Source organism: Chiloscyllium plagiosum, unplaced genomic scaffold, assembly GCF_037043375.1.
Source record: "Chiloscyllium plagiosum isolate Xiang-an unplaced genomic scaffold, Cpla_swu_hap1 HiC_scaffold_5, whole genome shotgun sequence".
In the NCBI taxonomy this organism is placed as follows: Eukaryota; Metazoa; Chordata; class Chondrichthyes; order Orectolobiformes; family Hemiscylliidae; genus Chiloscyllium; species Chiloscyllium plagiosum.
The window spans coordinates 43,241,448-43,261,183 of NW_028270143.1; positions in this window are offsets into that span (position 1 = coordinate 43,241,448).

Below are 19,736 nucleotides of genomic sequence, written 5' to 3' on the forward strand. Positions count from 1 at the left end.
GAAAAGTACACAAATCTGCTAAGTTGCAGCTGGGTTACTGTTAAATGCTGAAGTAGAGAATGATCAGCAATGTAGCAGATGGTCTTGACTGAGGTTAGGAAATGGCACAGTTAATTTCACCAGATTGAGAGCTTCATTTTTGTGGCAGTAAATATAGTCTGAAGTGAATAATGAAGTCCTGGTAATAATTGTGTAAGTCCCAACATTATTAAATTGATTCAGCTGGGGAATTTTAATATATGGGAAGCAGTTGATGTTTTCTAAGTGGCACTCATCTTTGCGTGAACTGTGTTCATTAACTGTTATTACATTATTTCCTTTAGCCCCCATTCACCAGCTGAGTAACAAGTGATTCGAATAGAAAGAGTTTAAATTAATTTTTGATATACTTTTTTTATTTTTTTATAATGATAAAATAAAACATAACACAGCAATTTTAAAAATCACAATTATTCTTTACCTTCATGATATGGATTAATATTGCTGAAGGAATAACACAAACTATTATAACAAAATGGAAATGTGTTCACTTAATAAGACTATGGTTAATTATGCAGCTTTAGACCCTGAATTAGAATTAATCAGAGCTTCCTTTGTAACTCCTATTCTGCATAATACCAAGTCCAGATGGTTTGGCTGAAATTTACAGGGACTTAAAGGCAATACATATAAATGAAAGGTGCCAGATCACCTATGGATTTCTGTTCACTCAAAGTTGCTTATTCGCAGACAGATTTCAGTGTTGGTTGTTAAACTCTACTGTAATTTTATTTCACGTATTGTTCACTGATATTGGAAGTTGAAAGCTTTTTTTTTGGCCCTTATACAAATTATTGTATAAGGGCCAAAAAGCAGCCTCAAGCAGCATCCACTATGTTGACGCAATATGAACTTATTGGGACAATAGCTTAGGATCTCGAAGGAGTGAGAATTACTGATCAGGTTCAAATACAGAAATTGCTGGAGGAACTCAACAGGTCTGGCAGCATCTGTGCAGAGAAAGCAGAGTTAACATTTTAGGTCAGCTTTCTTCAGAACCTCCTGCTTTCACTTCACAAATGACCTGCTGAATGCCTCGAGCGATTTCTGTTTTTGCTTCAGATGTTCAGCATCTGCAGTTCTTTGTTTTATTCTACAGATCAGGTCTTCTGTAACAAATTCCATTACCATCACAAACTTGTTCCTAGCTGCTATCATGCAACAAACTACAATTCTGTTTCAGGCCAGAGCTGCTTCTCATTCGACGACCAAATTGTGTTTCTCTACCAGACCAGACTGAATGAGCTCCTATCAGGAAAGAGAACGATGTTGGCAAATCTACAAGGTATCTCATACAAGATAAAGAGCAATGCTGAGGATTCATCCTCCAACCCATGATGGCAAGTATTACAAACTTCATTTAGCTGGTTCCTACATGCGGGCAGCAGTGGAGGTCTCAAGATGTTTACACTCACAGCTTGAGAGGGTGTACATGCAGACAGTCAGCAACTGGCAGAGCTGAACTTTCAAAACTCCCTACAGAAAAGATACCTCATAGGGATGTTCAATAGGCAGAATTTATATTAAATGGTAAAAAGAGTTGGGGAGCAGTAAGGGTGAGCTGCGAACTCCATGGAGCAGGAATACTAGTCACACTTAATGGTTACAGACTTCATTGGATGCTGAACATATGCTGGAGGGGTCCGAAGTCAAAGTGCAGGCAGACAATGAACAAGTATTGGAGGCTGTGTAAGTAAAGGACTCAGGTGGACAAGGGGGAGTATTTTGTTTTAAATACTGCAGTTGATAGTCTGAAAAAGCTACAAGTAAACAAAGCATTGACAGCTCAGACGGAGTGTCACTATCATGGTGAATGGGCACCACAAGGCAGGACTATGGTAAGGGAAATCAAGGGTTTGAAGCAATTTAAAATGAGGTCACAGACAAGGGGCAGTCATGATGCCAGAATTAAATTGATAAAGGGACAATTTAGCAATCTAAGTTGACAATGGCAAAGTAAAGGGAAAAGAGAGCATAATGGGAGATCCATTATTTAAACAATAGTAAAGACAGGACTCATCTAGAATCAAAGAGCCATGAAGACTGGGATTCATTCAGAGATGCTAATAAAATAGGAATCATTCTTAAAGCTTTCCACAATAATACTACAAGTACCAAATACATTTGATAGATCAGCTAATTGACAAATGCAAAAGGCACAATTCCTAATACTTCAAACGAGTTCAAACTTTCACACTAAATCAAATGTTGAACAGATTAGCTCACTTCTCGACTAAAATGGAAGACATCAGATCATGTGTTACATAGATAATTGGGGATAAGCAATAAATTGCTAGTGATGCTCTCATCTTGTGAATGAATAAAGAAATAAATCTCTGATTATCTTCTAACAGATCCCGCTTAATATTTCACTTCAAGACCAAATAAAATACTGGCGTTATCATGGTTCGATAACAGATATTAACTCTGAAAAGAATCTGTGGAAGGCTTCATTAACAAACAGTATGTACAGCCTAACCAATGCAGTTATGGCATGGAAACTTAGAACAATAGCTCATTTGTAACTGAATCATCATTGAACTCTTAGATAAATCAGTCATTGAACCTGTTCAATCAAAAGAGGATCTAACTCTGGATCATGTAAATAGTAATGGATGTAGATTCTAGAAGATTATTCAAGAAGAATTACACATCAAAGCTCAATTTAATCCATGATATTATAAGGGAAATGTTGAATCTTTAGAGCATAATAGAGGATTTAACCAGGGGAGACAGATTTTTCATTTGAAAAATATAACTATGTGGCAACATCAACATGAAACCCAAAGTAATTTAAAGTTGCAGTATCTTGTCACAGATATGGTTCTAAACCCCACATTAATGAAGATAACATTGTCCATTACACGAAAAACATATAAATTACAGGAAAAAACACTTCAGCAAACACTGCTGATCAAACAGACACTGGTGGAGAAATAAAATAACTTACCAATTTTTCCTCATGTATTTTTCTAACATGGCCTTTCCTGACCATTTACCAGCGTAAATTAATCAAGTCAAAAATGAAGAAACAGATGGGAGATGTATGGAAAAAACATACAGTGAATGTTGTAAATGTAAATAATTTAGGTAGCTTACGTTAATCAATGATTATGACAGGAAGAAAATCATCTTGGAGGGAGGTGATCTGTAAGACCCTGGAGCAACATTGTGATGATGTTACAGACCTGCTCTTCAATGAGCATAAATAGCACCGTATAGATGGAGTTAACAATGGATAGAAGAGAAAAAAAATCTCATGCAGAGAAACTTGACCAGTCAGCCAACAAGTATTAGGTGATTGAGTTCATGGAATAGTCTTTCAATAATATAACAACAAGATTAGAAGCTGGTATATTTTTGATAGCTATGTATTGCAGTATGTAGCATTAGGTTATAAATAGTGTTACGAAGAAGCCAAAGCCTGAAGACTGTTCTTGGCCCTACCTACTCCTTAGCATATTTGTCTTGGAGGTCAGTTAGCTCAGTTGGCTGAATGGCTGGTTTGCAATGCAGAACATTGGCAACATTATGGGTTTAATTCCCACACCAGCAGAAATTACCATAAAGAACTCTCTTTCTCAAACTCTCCGCACACATGAGGCTTTGTAACCCTCAGATTAAACCACCAACAGTCATCCCTCTCTAATGAGAGAGTGGAACTATGGTGACTGTACCATTGAGAGACAATGGTAGTATCCCAACTCTGGGTCAGGTTTAATTTTGACCTTCTCCAGGGTTGTGTAATAGTATCTCTGAACAAGTTGGTCAGCAAATTTCTTACTTTTAAACAAAACTCTTGGACATGGGATAAAACCACACAATGTAAGTTTTATAGCCTTTCACAGTGCAATTGAAAGATCCAGGAGGTATGTGTTGTACCTATAATAAATACATGTTACCTGCAACTCTGCCACACAAGGTTGTCAGATCATAAAGAATGCATATATTCTTCATCATTAAGAATTCTCACTCTTGAGAATGAATTCATGTTTTGACTGTTTTTATATGTATTCATGGGATGAATACTTTACTGGCTGGGCCAGCATTTACTTCTAATTTCTGAATGCCCTAGAGAGGTGATGTTAAGCTGCCTTCTTGAACAGCTGCAATCTATTGGTTAAGGAGGGAATTCCAGGATTTTGACTTGGTGACAGTGAAGGAATGGTGATATATTTCCAAATCAGGATGGTGAGTGGCTTAGAGCAGAACTTGCATATCACCTCATTGCAATAATGAAGTAAAGTTAGTTAAGACAGGAGCCTTTTATTAGACTACCAAGAGATGCTCGCTGACTGCATTAAACAAAGCAAACCTTATAGATCCTTACATTAGAAGAGGATAATGGCAGTAAATCTTCCAGACAATACAATTTGAAAAGCAGTAGTGAAGATTCATCATACGCCATGTCAATGTATGACTGTTTGTGGTGAATGCCTGATAGTTTGATTGAGGAACAAGCAAGCAGTGGTGTTCTAGATTAGATTAGATTAGATTAGATTACAGTGTGGAAACAGGCCCTTTGGCCCAACAAGTCCACACCGACCCGCCGAAGCGCAACCCACCCATACCCCTACATTTACCCCTTACCTAACACTACGGGCAATTTAGCATGGCCAATTCGCCTGACCTGCACATCTTTGGACTGTGGGAGGAAACCGGAGCACCCGGAGGAAACCCACGCAGACACGGGGAGAATGTGCAAACTCCACACAGTCAGTCGCCTGAGGCGGGAATTGAACCCAGGTCTCTGGCGCTGTGAGGCAGCAGTGCTAACCACTGTGCCACCGTGCCATGTTCCCATGTATCTGCTGCCCTTGTCCTTCCAGATGGAAGTGGCCATGGATTTGGTAGATGATGTCTAAGAAACATTGGTGAATTTCTGTAGTATATCTTGCAGATGGTTCGTACTGCTGCTACTGAGTATTAGTGTGGAGAGATTAGATGTTGCAGACGTCATGCCAATCAAGTAGGATCATTCTGGTTGATTTCAAGCTTCTTAAGTGTTGTTGCAGCTGCACCCATCTAGTTCAGTGGAGAGTATTCCAAAACTGCTGAATTGTAGATAATCACCTGGCTTTCAGGAGGCAGGTGGGCTATTCGCTATAGGATTCCTGGCCTCCAATTTGATCATGTAGGCACAACACTTCAATGCAAAATGTTTGGATAATATAGCTAGTCACAAAAAAAAGAGTTGGGGAGGGGTTATACAGAAAAAGGGAAGAGAAAGGAGAAAGAGAAAAAGAGGGATAGAGTTCAGAGGAGAAAGGGAGAGAGAAGTGACTTACAACTAGCCAGCATGGGTTTTCTTGCATTCACTAATGGGGAGTGAACTTTGATAGCTGAACCAACATTTATTGTCCATCCCCACTTTCCTTGAGAAAATGGTGGTGAGCTGCCTTCTTGAACCACTGCAAGCCACTTGTTGTAGTTACAGCCAAAATGTTGTTAAGAAAGGAATTCCAGGATTTAAACCCAGTGACACTAAAGATCTCATGCTATATCTCCATGTTAGGATGATGAGTGGCTTGGAGCAGAAATTACATATTGATGTGACTTTCACCTAATTGCTATAATGAAAGAACCCTGGTTAAGACAGGAGCCTCATCTTATTAGACTACCGAGTGATGTTTGTTTACCACACTAGACCTAGCAAACCTTGTAGATCCTTACATTAAAGAGGGCAGTGGCAGCAAATCCACCTGACAACATATTCCACATGGAAACCAGTGGTGAGGATTCATCATACACCATGTTAATGTATGACTATTTAGGGTGGTATATGCTAATTTGATTGATAACTAAGATTGGTGTTAAACATCAATATTCTAGAAAACATATTTAAATATTCGATTCATTGATCTGCGCTGCTAATTTAATGAGTAGTGAAGATTTGAATCCATGAGGAGGTTATGGGCCACATGAATGCAGCCTCTGTTTTTCTGAGGTCTTGCCTGGTAATAATCTAATCTCATTTTCTAAAGGTTGGCATTTTTAATTTTGAATTGTTTTCCAAATGTAATTTTGAAAAAATAACCATAGTAGGCACAAGGCCTTTCCACTATTCAGTGGTCTTACAGAACCTTTAATCATCAGAGAAAAGTCCAGTATGATTAAATACATATGATTTTTACTATTTTAATGGAATAGAGTATTATATCTATGTGGATTTATGTCATAAGCTTACAATAGTCTTTCTGCTCACTGCATGAGCTTCTGTTGACCAGCATAGCTGAAAGAGTGAACAACATTTTATGTGGAAGTACGTTAAGGTGCTTCTGAGAAGTGCAACAAAGGCCACTGACAAAGAAATGAGAGACTACTAAGGCTTCTGTAGGGCTGCACTGCATATATGAGGTGGGAAAGATCAAGGCCTGAAAGGAATTTAAGCACAAAGATGACATCTTTCAACTTAGAAACTAAAGAACAAGTGATTTAGGAAATTTTGAAGCGATCGATATACACTGGATTTCTAATCAGGCCTCTCGAGCCAGTTCCCTGAACAATGACTGTGTAAATTCTGCTAAATGGAAAAAGCATCACTGCACTTGTTGATAAGAGTAATAGAGGCATTTTGCAGAATATGGAGAGAAGGGAGGACAGTGGAAAGAAAAATGAAAACAGCTTTTGAGGAAACAGTGCACATAATATGGCATCATCACACAATCAAAAGAATTTTATCGGTGACAGAGCCCACAAAACCCTTAACGAACAGGCTACAGGAAGTGTCTTCTTGCGAATGCAACAGGAAAGCTGCAGTCCAGACCATGTGTCTAGATAGTTTTGCCTATGGTAAGGAAAATGCTAGCTCACATACTTTCAAAGAAGCATGGAAAATCTCTAATATCAAGTTGTCAAGCCATTGAAATTTGTCAAGAGAGTTGGGTATTCGTTTTGTCCTATTGATTCATTAATGGAATGTGAACAGTGTTGGAAAGATAACTCTGTCATTATTTGCCCTCGTGTATATGATGGTGGGCAAAATTTTTGATCCACTGATGTCTACTCAGTGTAGGTTATGGTGGGATTTCAAAAATATAATTATCTTGCACATATTATGCAATGCATCCACTGAGTGCAAGTGGTGGAGGAAGTGAATCTTGAAGCTAGTGGATGGAGTTAAGTAAGCTACTTTGTCCTAAATTAGTGTTCGAGCAGCATTCATTCAGGCAACTGGATAGTGCTCCTTCACACTCGACACTTGTACTTTGTAGATGTGGACAGCATTGGGGAGTCAGAAGCCACAGAATTCTCAATCTCTGGCCCTCTGCAGTCTTAATTCGGTGGGGCAGTGTGGACTTGTTGGGCCGAAGGGCCTGTTTCCACACTGTAAATAATCTAATCTAATCTTAACTCTGCAGTGGAATGGGCGGCACGGTGGCACAGTGGGTATGGGCGGCATGGTGGCACAGTGGTATGGGCGGCATGGTGGCACAGTGGTATGGCGGCACGGTGGCACAGTGGTTAGCACTGTTGCCTCACAGCGTCGGAGACCCGGGTTCAATGCCCGCCTCAGGCGACTGACTGTGTGGAGTTTGCACGTTCTCCCCGTGTCTGCGTGGGTTTCCTCCGGGTGCTCCAGTTTCCTCCCACAGTCCAAAGATGTGCAGGTCAGGTGAATTGGCCATGCTAAATTGCCCGTAGTGTTAGGTAAGGGGTAAATGTAGGGTGGGTTGCGCTTCGGTGGGGCGGTGTGGACTTGTTGGGCCGAAGGGCCTGTTTCCACACTGTAAATAATCTAATCTAATCTTAATTGTAATAATCTAATCTAATCTTAATAATTGTATGGCTAGATCAGAAAAATTTCTGGTTAATTGTAACCCTGGATGTCAATGGTAGATGACTCAGTGATGATAATACCATTGAACACCGAGGGACCTGGGTGTCCTTGTAGATGAAACACAAAAATGGTGGTTTGTAGGTGCAGTTAATTAAGGAGGCAAATGGAACACTGTCCTTCATTGCTAGAGGGATGGAGTTTAAAAATAGGGAGGCTATGTTGCAGCTGCATAGGGTGCTGGTCAAGCCACACCTGGAGTACTGTCCAGTTTTGGTCTCCTTACTTGAGAAGGGATGTGCTGGCACTACAGGGTTGTGCAGAGGAGGTTCACTAGGTTGATTCTGGAATTGAGAGGGTTGTTTTATGAGGAGAGATTGAGTAGGCTGGGTCTACACTTACTAGAATTTAGAAGAATGAGGGGGGATCTTATGGAAACATAAAATTATGAAGCAGATAGAAGCAGAACACAGAGTATTGTAGAGTTGCTTAACAAAAGGATTGTCATGCAGAGGACTCCTCAGAGATACCTCCCAGGATAATTAAAATTTAACTTATGAATAAAGCATTCTCATTTATATAAACTTTTACTTGTGCACATTATTCCTCTGCCCATATATATCATAATTCCATCAAGTCTATAGACCATCATATCAAATGTCTTTCATGCTTTGTGACTGCAAAGCTAAAATATTGGCTTGCATAGAAAACATGAACTGAATGATACCCCCTCCTACTTCTACCAATTCGACAAAAAAAGTGCATGTTTATCAATTCTTTTACCTTGGCTTTGTCTGGGCAAATGACCAGGATTCTGGTCGATCTCATTCTTTTATCGTGCGGTTTGTGCTGCACTATGATGTGCAGTGAAGACAGATTGGTCAAGGAGAAGGGAAAGTCAAGAACTCTCTTCAGGCTTCATTTTCAAAATGACACTATTTATTATATTTTCATACTAAGTAGTGCCATATACAATTATCACATGTATACCAGGCTTCGATCTTATTATTAATGTAAGGATCAACTTTTTAGATTAGATTAGATTCCCTGCAGTGTGGAAACAAGCACTTTGGCCTAACCAGTCCACACCAACCCTCCAAAGTGTAACCCACCAAGACCCATTTCTCTCTGACTAATGCACCTAACACTATGGGCAATTTAGCATGACCAATTCACCTGGCCTGAACATCTTGGACTGTGGGAGGAAACCGGAGCAAACCCACACAGACACGGGGAGAATGTGCAAACTTCACACAGACAGTCACCCGAAGCTGGAATCGACCCTGGGACCCTAGTGCTATGAGTACGGTGGGAATGCTTCATTCCTAAAGTCAGACCTCTCACAGCTATATATTATAAAGACCGAATAGCAAAATAGTCTCTAAAATAGGTTGAGGGTTCTAATGACCCAAGATGTGATCAAAAGTTACACGACAATATGAATATTTATTTTGTGATCTTGAATGATTTGGCAATCCAGGTACTAGCACCGAATTAAACTTTGGGAGGCTGGGCATATACTGGCCAACTTGACCCAACTATGTGTCATCAGATCTGATTGTTGTTTTGAACTCCTGAAAAATTAAAATGCACAATGTAGCAAGGATACCCAGGATTGATAAGACTGATATTCTCCTTTCTCCACCCAGAATAAGTGTGGCAGATGAACCTCAAACACACCATCTGGTTTACGGATATTAAAAAGTAAAAACAATTTTCAACCTTTAGTGGGAGGATGCAGATTACATGAAATTATCTGATTCCACTGGGCATCAGCCACATTCACTGAGTTGAAATCTCAGAGTGACAGTGAAGCTGCATAGACTGATCTTTGCAACCATAGCTAACTGTCATGTTAAACTAAGAAATCTCAATTCTCCTTTCTCAACACTGTCAAATATAAATGCATATTTGTAGCCATTACTATTTTCAACTCTCTAAATTGCCAAATATGTTTGTTCAAATTAATTTTTGGGCACTTAACAGAACCAACAATGTTTTTTTTTGCATAAGGTGACCATGGTTTTTAGGTCTGAATAAATACCAATACATCAGCAATAAATTAACAGTTTAAAGAATTTAGGAACATCTACTGTTACAGAATAAGGACAATTTGGGCTGAAGGTATTGCCATTTAAAAACTTGACCTTAAGCAATTCAGAATATTCTTGACCTTCATGACAAAGCACTTGAAAAAAGGAGGCTAAGGAAGCTACATTTGATCAAATTAAAAGCATTTTTGTCACCAGAAAGCAGCAGAGAGTAAAGAGGAGGATTCTTAAAAGTGTTTCAATGCTGTTTGGGGATTTTTAGGAATTCTTTAAGAAAAAGTAAAACACGGAGAAGAAAAAAGTAAGAAAGAGATGAGAAGCTGTTTGCACATACTAGCCTGCAGACTGACTTGGACTGGCCTTCACTACTTGTCAAGAGTGTATATTTTTGCTGTCTGCCTAATATGCTATATTCCAATTAAACTCAACATACCCACTTCTCTGATTACTGTTTCAAAGAGTTATAGCAATAAAAGTTCCTCATTCTTCATTACCGATATCTCCAATCAAACATTGAATCACCAGTCAGGATACTCACGCTGCAGTCTTACAACATGATTTTAAGAAATGCCACAATGGAAAATATAAAGTTTTAAAGGACATTTCTAAATGAAACTTGAAGCCTGAACAGGACATTGCAAAAGCATCATCCAAAAATAAAATACTCAGGGTAATGAATTTCAATCTAATTTCACAACTGAACACAATAATTTACCTTTAAAGTCTCTACATCAATCTTCCTCAGCTGCAGCCCTAAGTCATTAGTGCTTTCATTCCTTGGGCAGAAATTACCGAATTTAGAATTGATTTCGCCTAGCCTGTGCTTGTGTGGCTACAGCCACATTAAGGCAAGACCATTGTCCTCCTGAAGAATTTACAGTGAGACTTAAGTTATTTACTAAAGCATTAAATACAAATTCTGCCAGGCCCTCAATAAATGTACAGTTCTATTTTTTAAAAATTCTGTGATTTACATATGAAAGGACATGTTCATTCGAAAAGATGAGAGAATTAACAAACAATCTTTTTTAATATATAGTTTCAGTTGCATCACACTGTAAATTTTTGCTATAAATTCTGTGTATACTCCACAGCCACCTGATGAAGGAGCAGCGCTCCGAAAGCTAGTGATTCCAAATAAACCTGTTGGACTATAAGCTGGTATTGTGTGATTTTTAACTTTGTACACCCCAGTCCAAACACCGGTACCTCCGAATACAAATTTGTGTTAATGCAAAAATCTGAAAGAAACTCAAATGTTGTGTAAATTTCATAATTTCCACCACCAGAATACTGAGTAAATCACCTGCAAGTCCTCAGCTGTAGGTATAATGAATTACAAAGAAAAGGTGCTATTAAACTATTTTAAACATATCCTTCAGCATCAGTGCAGGAACGATTGGTTGTTACGAGATTTATTTTGACAAGGCTACTCTCATTGTTTCTGTTTCCTGGGGGCAAGAGGCCTTATCCAATTTCTTTGGGAATTATGTTAAGCCTTACATCCAAGTTAGGAGGAAATAAAGGGGATTGTCTGGAGTGGCAATGTTATTCTTTCTCGACTTCAGTTGAGAGTAAAATAGGTTGAGTTGTAAAACCAGCAGAGGTATAAAAGTAGCGCTATATCCTATTTTATTAGTGTCCTGATGGGCATCTGAGTTAGGCTAAAATTGTCCATTTGAAGTTTTGGTAACATTGGGAATGGATTATTCAATGCTTTTGTTCATTTGCAATCTGACTAAAACTGAATGGAGGTGACCGCATCTTCCACCTGCTGCTGTTGTTAATAGAACTGACAAGGAGCAATTTAACTGCTTTGTCCCTGAGCGCATAACGACTCTGGTGAGTGAAGCAACATGTCTCTTCACCCAGTGTGAGATTAAGGCATCAAATTCCCTTCTGATATAAATTACCTCCTGGTGATTCTAATCAAAATCTCTCAGTTTCTGTTTCAGCTCTCGGAAAGATAACCTGTCTATTCGGATTTTTTTTGTATGTGTTACATAAAGCCTTTATCTCAGCTATTTCCAAAGATTGACGATGGGTCTTCTCAATACTTTGATCTTTGTGACAGAGGCTTTGAACTTCTCGCATTGCTTTTCAAAGTTCCAAACAAATTGCATTCTATCTTTAGAGACGACATCAATCTGAGTATCCAAAGGAGATATATACATTGAAACAACAGTGAAGGACGGTGAGATCACATACTTGACATAACTGTGTATATATCTTATGGATTCTACTCTCACACAGAACAGAAGGTGTTGACAGACACACATATTTGTGTTTTAGTCTGTGGGATTAGAACTCTATAATGAGTCAATAGTGTACAAATATTGCTAACCGCTTCTGAATGCTTGGGATAAGCAAGCAATAGGTGAAAGGTAAAGTGGAGACTACATTTTCACACTGGAGCAGCCAGGGGTTCCTTTCCCAGCTGCAGTAGGGAACAAGCATTGAAGGAGCTGGTGAGGATTAGTGGTGAGGTGCAGATACAATGAAGTCACTGCCTGAAGGCATTCCATTTAAGGTCCATGTTCTGTCTAGTTCTGTCTTTAAGTGTTTGTAAGTGTTTAAAGGTAACTAAAAGGTACTCATGTGTTTAGAGCAGGTCCTTTATCCAGGTAATAAAAGCAAAATATTCCTCCTGCTAGAAATCTGAAATAAAAACAGTAAATGCCAGAGAAACTCAGCAGGTATTGCAGCATCTGTGGAGAGAGAAACTGTTTCGAATCCAATATAACCTTTCTTTGTAACTGACAATTTTTGAAATGTGATTGTCAGTGGAAAGACACTGAATGAGGAGAGAAAAAATATAGTCAAGATAGAAGAAAACAAGTTTAGACCAGCTAAAACAATGGATCTGTCAGGAGAGTCCTGTTTGTAGATTTTGCGAAGGAGATGGCGGTGGGCTGGTCAAGACCAAAGGACCACTGACTGGATAGTCATGTTCTAACCAGATGAACTTTTGATTGGGAGGCACTGGATAGAGTGGGTGCCCAGGTCACCATCTCCCTGTCCAGTCCCAGTCTGGTCCCCATAATAACGGGAGTGGGTGACCACTTAAATTGGCAGACTGCCCATCATGTGTAAAAATATAAAGAAGGGTTAATTAATCCCAAGATGGCTCGCCCCATAGTATGTTTGCCATGGGCAGTCAAGTGGGAGTGGTCAGTCCATTTTATTAAAGCAAGTTTTTTCAAGTGGTGGGAAGGAAGAGGTGTCATTTCAATGGTTCACTCTGTAATTAGAGGAACCCCTCCTGAAGATAGCTCCTGTCTTTCCTTCCTCTGGTTACCGCTCCACCTCTTTTATACCCCTCATCTCTCCCATCTCTTCCAATGCCCCTTACCTCCCTGGTTCTGGAGATCTAGGCAGCCATCTTCATTGGACTGGTTGAAGCCCTGGCATTGCCCAGTGCTGAGCTCTTAGTCTGGGCTGGAGTTGTCAGCTATCAGACTGACAAGCTACTCCAGAGGGTGGGACTGAGTGGAAGTCCCATGTTGCACAGGTTTAGCCTATGCCTGAGTAACAGGCTCCTTCTGCCCAAGCTGCCCAAGGTAAATTTCAACCCTGAGAGATGAGAAAGAAGGATTCCGGCAGAGGACAAGTCAGTGGCAGTGGAATCTTCCAAGCCACTGAACACAAATGGCAATGATGTGGTAGTTGAGATCAGTAGGAAAGAGATTTCCAACATCAAGAACAAAAAAGTCCCATCTTCCAAACAAGTGTTGAACAATGAGACGTGATTCTCACCAATAAGAGGCCTATTTGCACTTACCAGCACCCTCAGCATAATATAACCATACGTCGTTAACATGTAGCTTCTCATTCTCCCACTTGACGGATAGAAACCTGACAGTGACAATTCCTGATTTGGATGTCAGGGCAAGTAACTGGAGACTCCAGCTCACTGTTTGATCCTCTAGACCTCCAGCATGGCAGCAGTCAGTAGGGTCTCAGGGTATGTTTCATGGGCAATGACCACGTACACCTTCTATCACCAGTACCTCTAGATCCATATTGGCAATGGGTGGAATGCCAGTTTCACTCTGTTCATCATGTCTGGGGCAATTGGCAGGAATTGTGCAGAACAGCAGAGGCAGCCAGCACTTGACCAGGTGCATGGCTGGCCCCCTTTCAAAGATGGCGCCAATGCCAGGAATTCTGCAGTAACCATTATTTCCACCCGCGTTGAGTGGGAGAATACAATGAGTGAGGCACCATAGGAGCATGATGCAGAGAGAATGAGGTGAGTTTAGGAAGATATTATGAGATTATCCATTTAGATTCATGAAAAGAAGCCTTCCATGAAGTTGGAAGAAATTGACAGTTCACCAATTTCTGTTAGAATTCTGATCAATGACTCGATGTTCAGTGGTAGGTTCTTACTCAAAGAGTAGGTATTGAGTGGTATAAGGGAACTAGTGCTCAACATCTACAATTTAGATGTCACTGCACCATAAATGACAGCACCACCTTGTCAGCAGGTTTGATGACAAAGTCAGAGTTAAACCTGAGGGAAGAAACTTTAGCAAATTCAGTGAGAAACTGTTTAGATCAGTCCAACCAGACCTGTTGCGTATTTGCACACTTTCTAATAACTTTTAATTGAAACCATTATTCCCCTACCCTAGCTCTACTCACTCCATTCCAACTTGTCCAGCTCTGCCCCTCACCCATTTCCCCAGTGTCTCTCCCTCTCCACCCCAGCTACTTTAGTTATTGGAGAAGTGACCAATGAATTTTGGGGTTGAGAGGCAAAGCCAGGAGTGCCAGTGAGGGAATGAGGGAGAAGGGTGTGTTTGAATAGAGTCAAGGGATCTGGCCAGGTCTGGGAAAGGTATGGGGAGCTGTGAGCAGAACCAGAACAGTGTGGTGTGGCACAGACAGAAAGAGGGGCCGTGCAGAGTCGAAGGAAAATGGGAGGAAAAGGGTGAAATGATGTAAGGATGCTTTGTTTGCTTTGCACACTTGTCGGCTTTACCTGTCCTCCTGATTGAAACAGCTGTGCTAGTGGTCAGGTTTGAACTGTAAGGAATACCACAAAATCAATCAGCATAAATAACTGAGTAAAGGAGGGTCTTGTAGCTCAATGGTAGTCATGCCCTTGCCTCTGAGCTAGGAGATCTGGATTTGAGTCCCACCTGCTCCAGAGGTGTGTCATAACATCGCTGAACAATTTTAATACAAAATATCTAAATAACTGAGTAAATACTGGGCAATGAACACACATTTATGTGCTGACAGGATGGCTCTTGTGGTGGTCCCAGTCAGACTCAGGTTCAAGTTTCACCATCTCCAGAGGGATGTCATAACATGTAAAACTAGCTCGATGCTGACAGGTCCCTGTAAAACCGTCAGTGTGGGTTCCTGTTAAGTATTTCTGAGTTCTCAGTTCAATCACAAGTCAGCTCCTTGGAATTGGCTGTGTCTTTGTGGTTCTCAACAATCGTGGTAAGTCTCAACATCCCTGATGTTTGCATCACAAGATCTGGGCTATTTCAATCTGGTGCAGCTGTGAATCACAATCTGCTCGACATGCTGGAGTAATAAGAACAGGGATGCAAACTAAGGAAGTTCACAGCCATAGGAGACAGACCACCACACAAAGTGGTGGAACTATTTCAACCAGAGGGAATGAATAAAAAAGCCAGCGATAGAGTCATAGAGATGTACAGCAGGGAAACAGACCCTTCAGTCCAACTTGTCCATGCTGACCAGATATCCCAACCAAATCTAGTCCCACCTGCCAGTACCTGGCCCATATCCCTCCAAACCCTTCTTATTCATATACCCATCCAAATGTTGCAATTGTACCAGCCTCCATCACTTCCTCTGGCAGCCCATTCCACACACTCACCACCCTCTGTGTGAAAAGGTTGCCCCTTAGGTCTCTTTGATACCTTTCCCACCTCACTCTAAACTTATGCCCTCTAGTTCTGGACTCCCCCACCCCATGGAAAAGACCTTGTCTATTTATCCTATCCATGGCCCTCATGATTTTATAAACCTCTATGAGGTCACCCCTCAGTGTCCAATACTCCAGGGAAAACAACTCCAGCCTGTTCAGCCTCTCCCTTTAGCTTAAATCCTCCAAACCTGGCAACATTCTTGTAAAAATTTTCTGAACCCTTTCAAGTTTCACAACATCCTTCCGATAGGACAGAGTCCAGAATTGCACGCAAAATTCCAAAAGTGGCCAACCAATGTCCTGTACAGCCGCAATATGTACTCAATACTCTGACCAATAAAGGAAAGCATACCAAATGCATTCTTCACTATCCTATCTACCTGTGACTCTATATTCAAGGAGCTATGATCCTGCACTCCAAGGTCTCTTTGTTCAGCAACACTCCCTGTTATACGCTTAACATTAAGTGTATAAATCCTGCTAAGATTTGCTTTCCCAAAATGCATCACCTTGCAATTATCCAAATTAAACTCCATCTGCCACTCCTCAGCCCATTGGCTCATCTGATCAAGTTCCCATTGTAATCTGAGGTAACCTTCTTTGCTGTCCACTACACCTCCAATTGAAAATCATAGAAATGGCAATTACCTTTTTGTTTACAGACTCCGTCTGTCAGAATGAAGAAACTTAACAAGGATCAGGAATCCTGCGATTTACCAATAAATTACCCAGAATATAGGTGACACAATTTGCTTAATTCAGTATTCAGTACAACAGCATTCAGAAATTCATGTGTGAAACTTATCAGATCTCCTTCCACTGTCTGTGTAACAGTCTATATTATTTGTAATCATAAAATGATACAAGTCTACAAATGTCTAAAATGCCTCTTTCCAACACATATTGATCTTGTTGTTTTGACAGTTTTAGATTATGCCACACATTCTAGAAAGGGAGATTCCTGTAAAGTCTATTGAGAGTCAGTATGAGATCCCTATAACATTGGCATGTTGCAGAATCTGAAAGATCTGCTTCTTTATTAGAAATAGCTGATGATATTCTGAGTATGGAGACCTTCTTATTTTCAGAGTCTGATCCTGTGCAGAGACAGTGCAGATATCAGGGTGTTAGTGACTTGGTTCCTGCTTTGTCTTATCTGAAATTCCTGGAGGTGAGTTATTTACTTCAGCATTAGCCACGCATTGTAATGATGTCTCTAGAATCCTTCTGTAAGGCTGTTAATGCTGCCTAATACTGTCCCTTAAACTTCGGACCTCGATAAACTCAAAAACACCAGTGAGAATTTTCCTGAGAGATGCAGCAATTTAATTTGCCGCCCCTATGTTTTAGGTGTCACTTGTAGATGCATGCTTATTAATGGCAGACAACACAGTAGAAAGCCCCTGCTGCTCAACATCAGTCAAATGAATATAGTTTTCACCACACTGCAAGGAGGCAAGTAGTCCATGTACCTACTCAAAGTCCTGAATTATTCTCTGCTTTGTATCTGGCCTTTTAAGGATTAAATCACATAGGGAGCTTGATATTGGTAACTTTCCATCAACTTCTACCTTTGCCTTTCATATGCCATTGAGAGGCAACTCACATTCTCTTTCAAAGAAAGCAACGGATATGTCTCCAGGCTAGTGTCTGCTTCCTCTCAAAAGGACATTTTGTGCTGTAGTGAGAATTTTTACTATGAGATCTGTTCTGCTCCTCTGTTCATCTGTAAGCGAAAGGAAAGGGCACTTGATTAAGCACAGACAACACATGGGGAATGTTTATGGTGCACCATACTCACTGCTTTACATCTGCTGAAATACAGTAAATGGACATGGTGCGCAATTCTCATTACATGAACCAGCAGTGCATTATTTTTCCTGATGTGTATCTAACCTAACCTAACCTAACCTATTTTGTGTTCTGTATTTCAGCTAACCACATTATTGCTTCTTTGAAGAGAGATTTGACCTGCTGAATTATGCCTCCTACCTAGACAGACCTGATGAAAACTATTCTTCTACAAAAAGAATAATAAGCACTATACACATAGATACTTGAAGTTGTTAAGCAATAGTGTTCTTAAAAACTTACGTAACACTAACATGAGAATATTTGTGAGAAGACAATGTGCACTATAAGTATTCAGTGTATCAGAATAATTAGTCCTCAGGCCTTCTGAGGTTCATTTTTGCAGCTGAAGTTGTTTGAATCCTTTTCTCAACAATGTTCAGTGTGGCTTATGTTGTAATTGCCTAAAGGCTATTGGCTACTAACTGGGAATCACTGATTCTGGCCTGTTTAGGATTGTTTTTTTCATTGTTGTCTGTAGCAGATTTTCTGAATGTGTGATAAGTATGGGATCATTGGAGTTGTTTAGAATATAGTGGATGAGTTAATGAAAGCAGAGGACATCTCACATCATAGAATTGGTTCAAGACTAGCTGTGATTACTGACCTCAGTTACTGTCCTCTCCTGGAGATTCCATTTGAGGCCTATGAGGACTGGAGGGGAGTTCTTCCCAAATTTGCCAAATGTACTTTTTCTCTTTTTTAAAAAATATATTTCTTAGGATATTCTGTTACCTATGCATGGCACATGAACAAAATCATGCCTGGATAAACTAATTCAGAGGTGGTAAAAAGGTAAAAATGAGGGCTTTTGCCCGAAACGTCGATTTTGCCTGTCCTCGGATTTTGCCTGTCCTCGGATGCTGCCTGAACTGCTGTGCTCTTCCAGCACCACTAATCCAGAATAATTCAGAGGTGGTCACATCTAACTTACTCGCTGTGGCCCCATTTTTTGTTTTCATATATGTTTTGCGAGTGCATCCACATGTTCAGTTCCATTCATTTCTCTGAACTTGCTTAAGTACTTTTGTCTATCTGAAGAAAATATGATGGAAGGAATCTGAAGGAATACCACCACATGCAAGTTCTCCTCCAAGTAACTCACCATCCAAATTTGGAAACATATCACCATACCTTTAGTGTTACTGGGTCAAACTTCTGGAATTCCAATTCCTAATGACACTGTAGATTAACCAACAGCACACAAACTGCAAAGGTTCAAGAAGGCAGCTCACCACCATCTTCTCAAAGGCTATTAGGGATGGGCAATAAATGCTGGACCAGCATGAATCACCCACATCATCTGAGTGTTTTTTTTGTAAAATTAGATAATTCACTTTAGTAGAAAAAAATAGAAAAACACGATTTCTTCTTTTAATATTGAAAAGCTTTTAAATGGTTATGGTCAGAGATTTGGATGCACACATACAAAACTGAAATTAGGATGCAGGTATTCCAAGTAATTAAGAAGAAAAATGTCTTGCTGTTCTTTATTGCAAAGGGATTGATTGGAATGTAAGCTTAAGGAAGTATTGCTACCATTGTACAATATTTTGGTGAGACTAAACCTGGAGTACTATGTGCAGTTTTGGTCACTTCATCTAAGAAAGGATATGCTTGCTTTGCAGATGGTACAATGAAGGTTCACTCAAACAATTACTTGGGGCAAAGTGTTAAATAGTGATGAGAGATTGAGTAATTGGATCTATAATCTGAGGGGTTTAGAAGAATAAGAAATGGTTACATTGAACGTTATGATAGGGTAGATTCAGGTAGTTTGCTTCATTATTATTCTTTCTATTTCTGATTTCTTATGTTCTATTTATCATTGTGTATTCTGGTTTTCAATCTGAAACTATCTGTGAATGAAACGTTTTGACTTTGTTTATCCAGATGGAAACTGAATGGAAAGGAAATTTAAGCAGAAAATGGTACTTTCTCTTTTCTTCAAGGTAGTGTGGGCTGAGGTTAGAAACAGGAGAGGAGAGGTCACACTGGTTGAAGTATTTTATAGGCCTCCGCAGAGTTCCAGGGAGGTGGAAGAGAGGATTAGCAAAATTATTCTGGGTAGAAGTGAAAGGAACAGGATGGTCATTATGGGGGA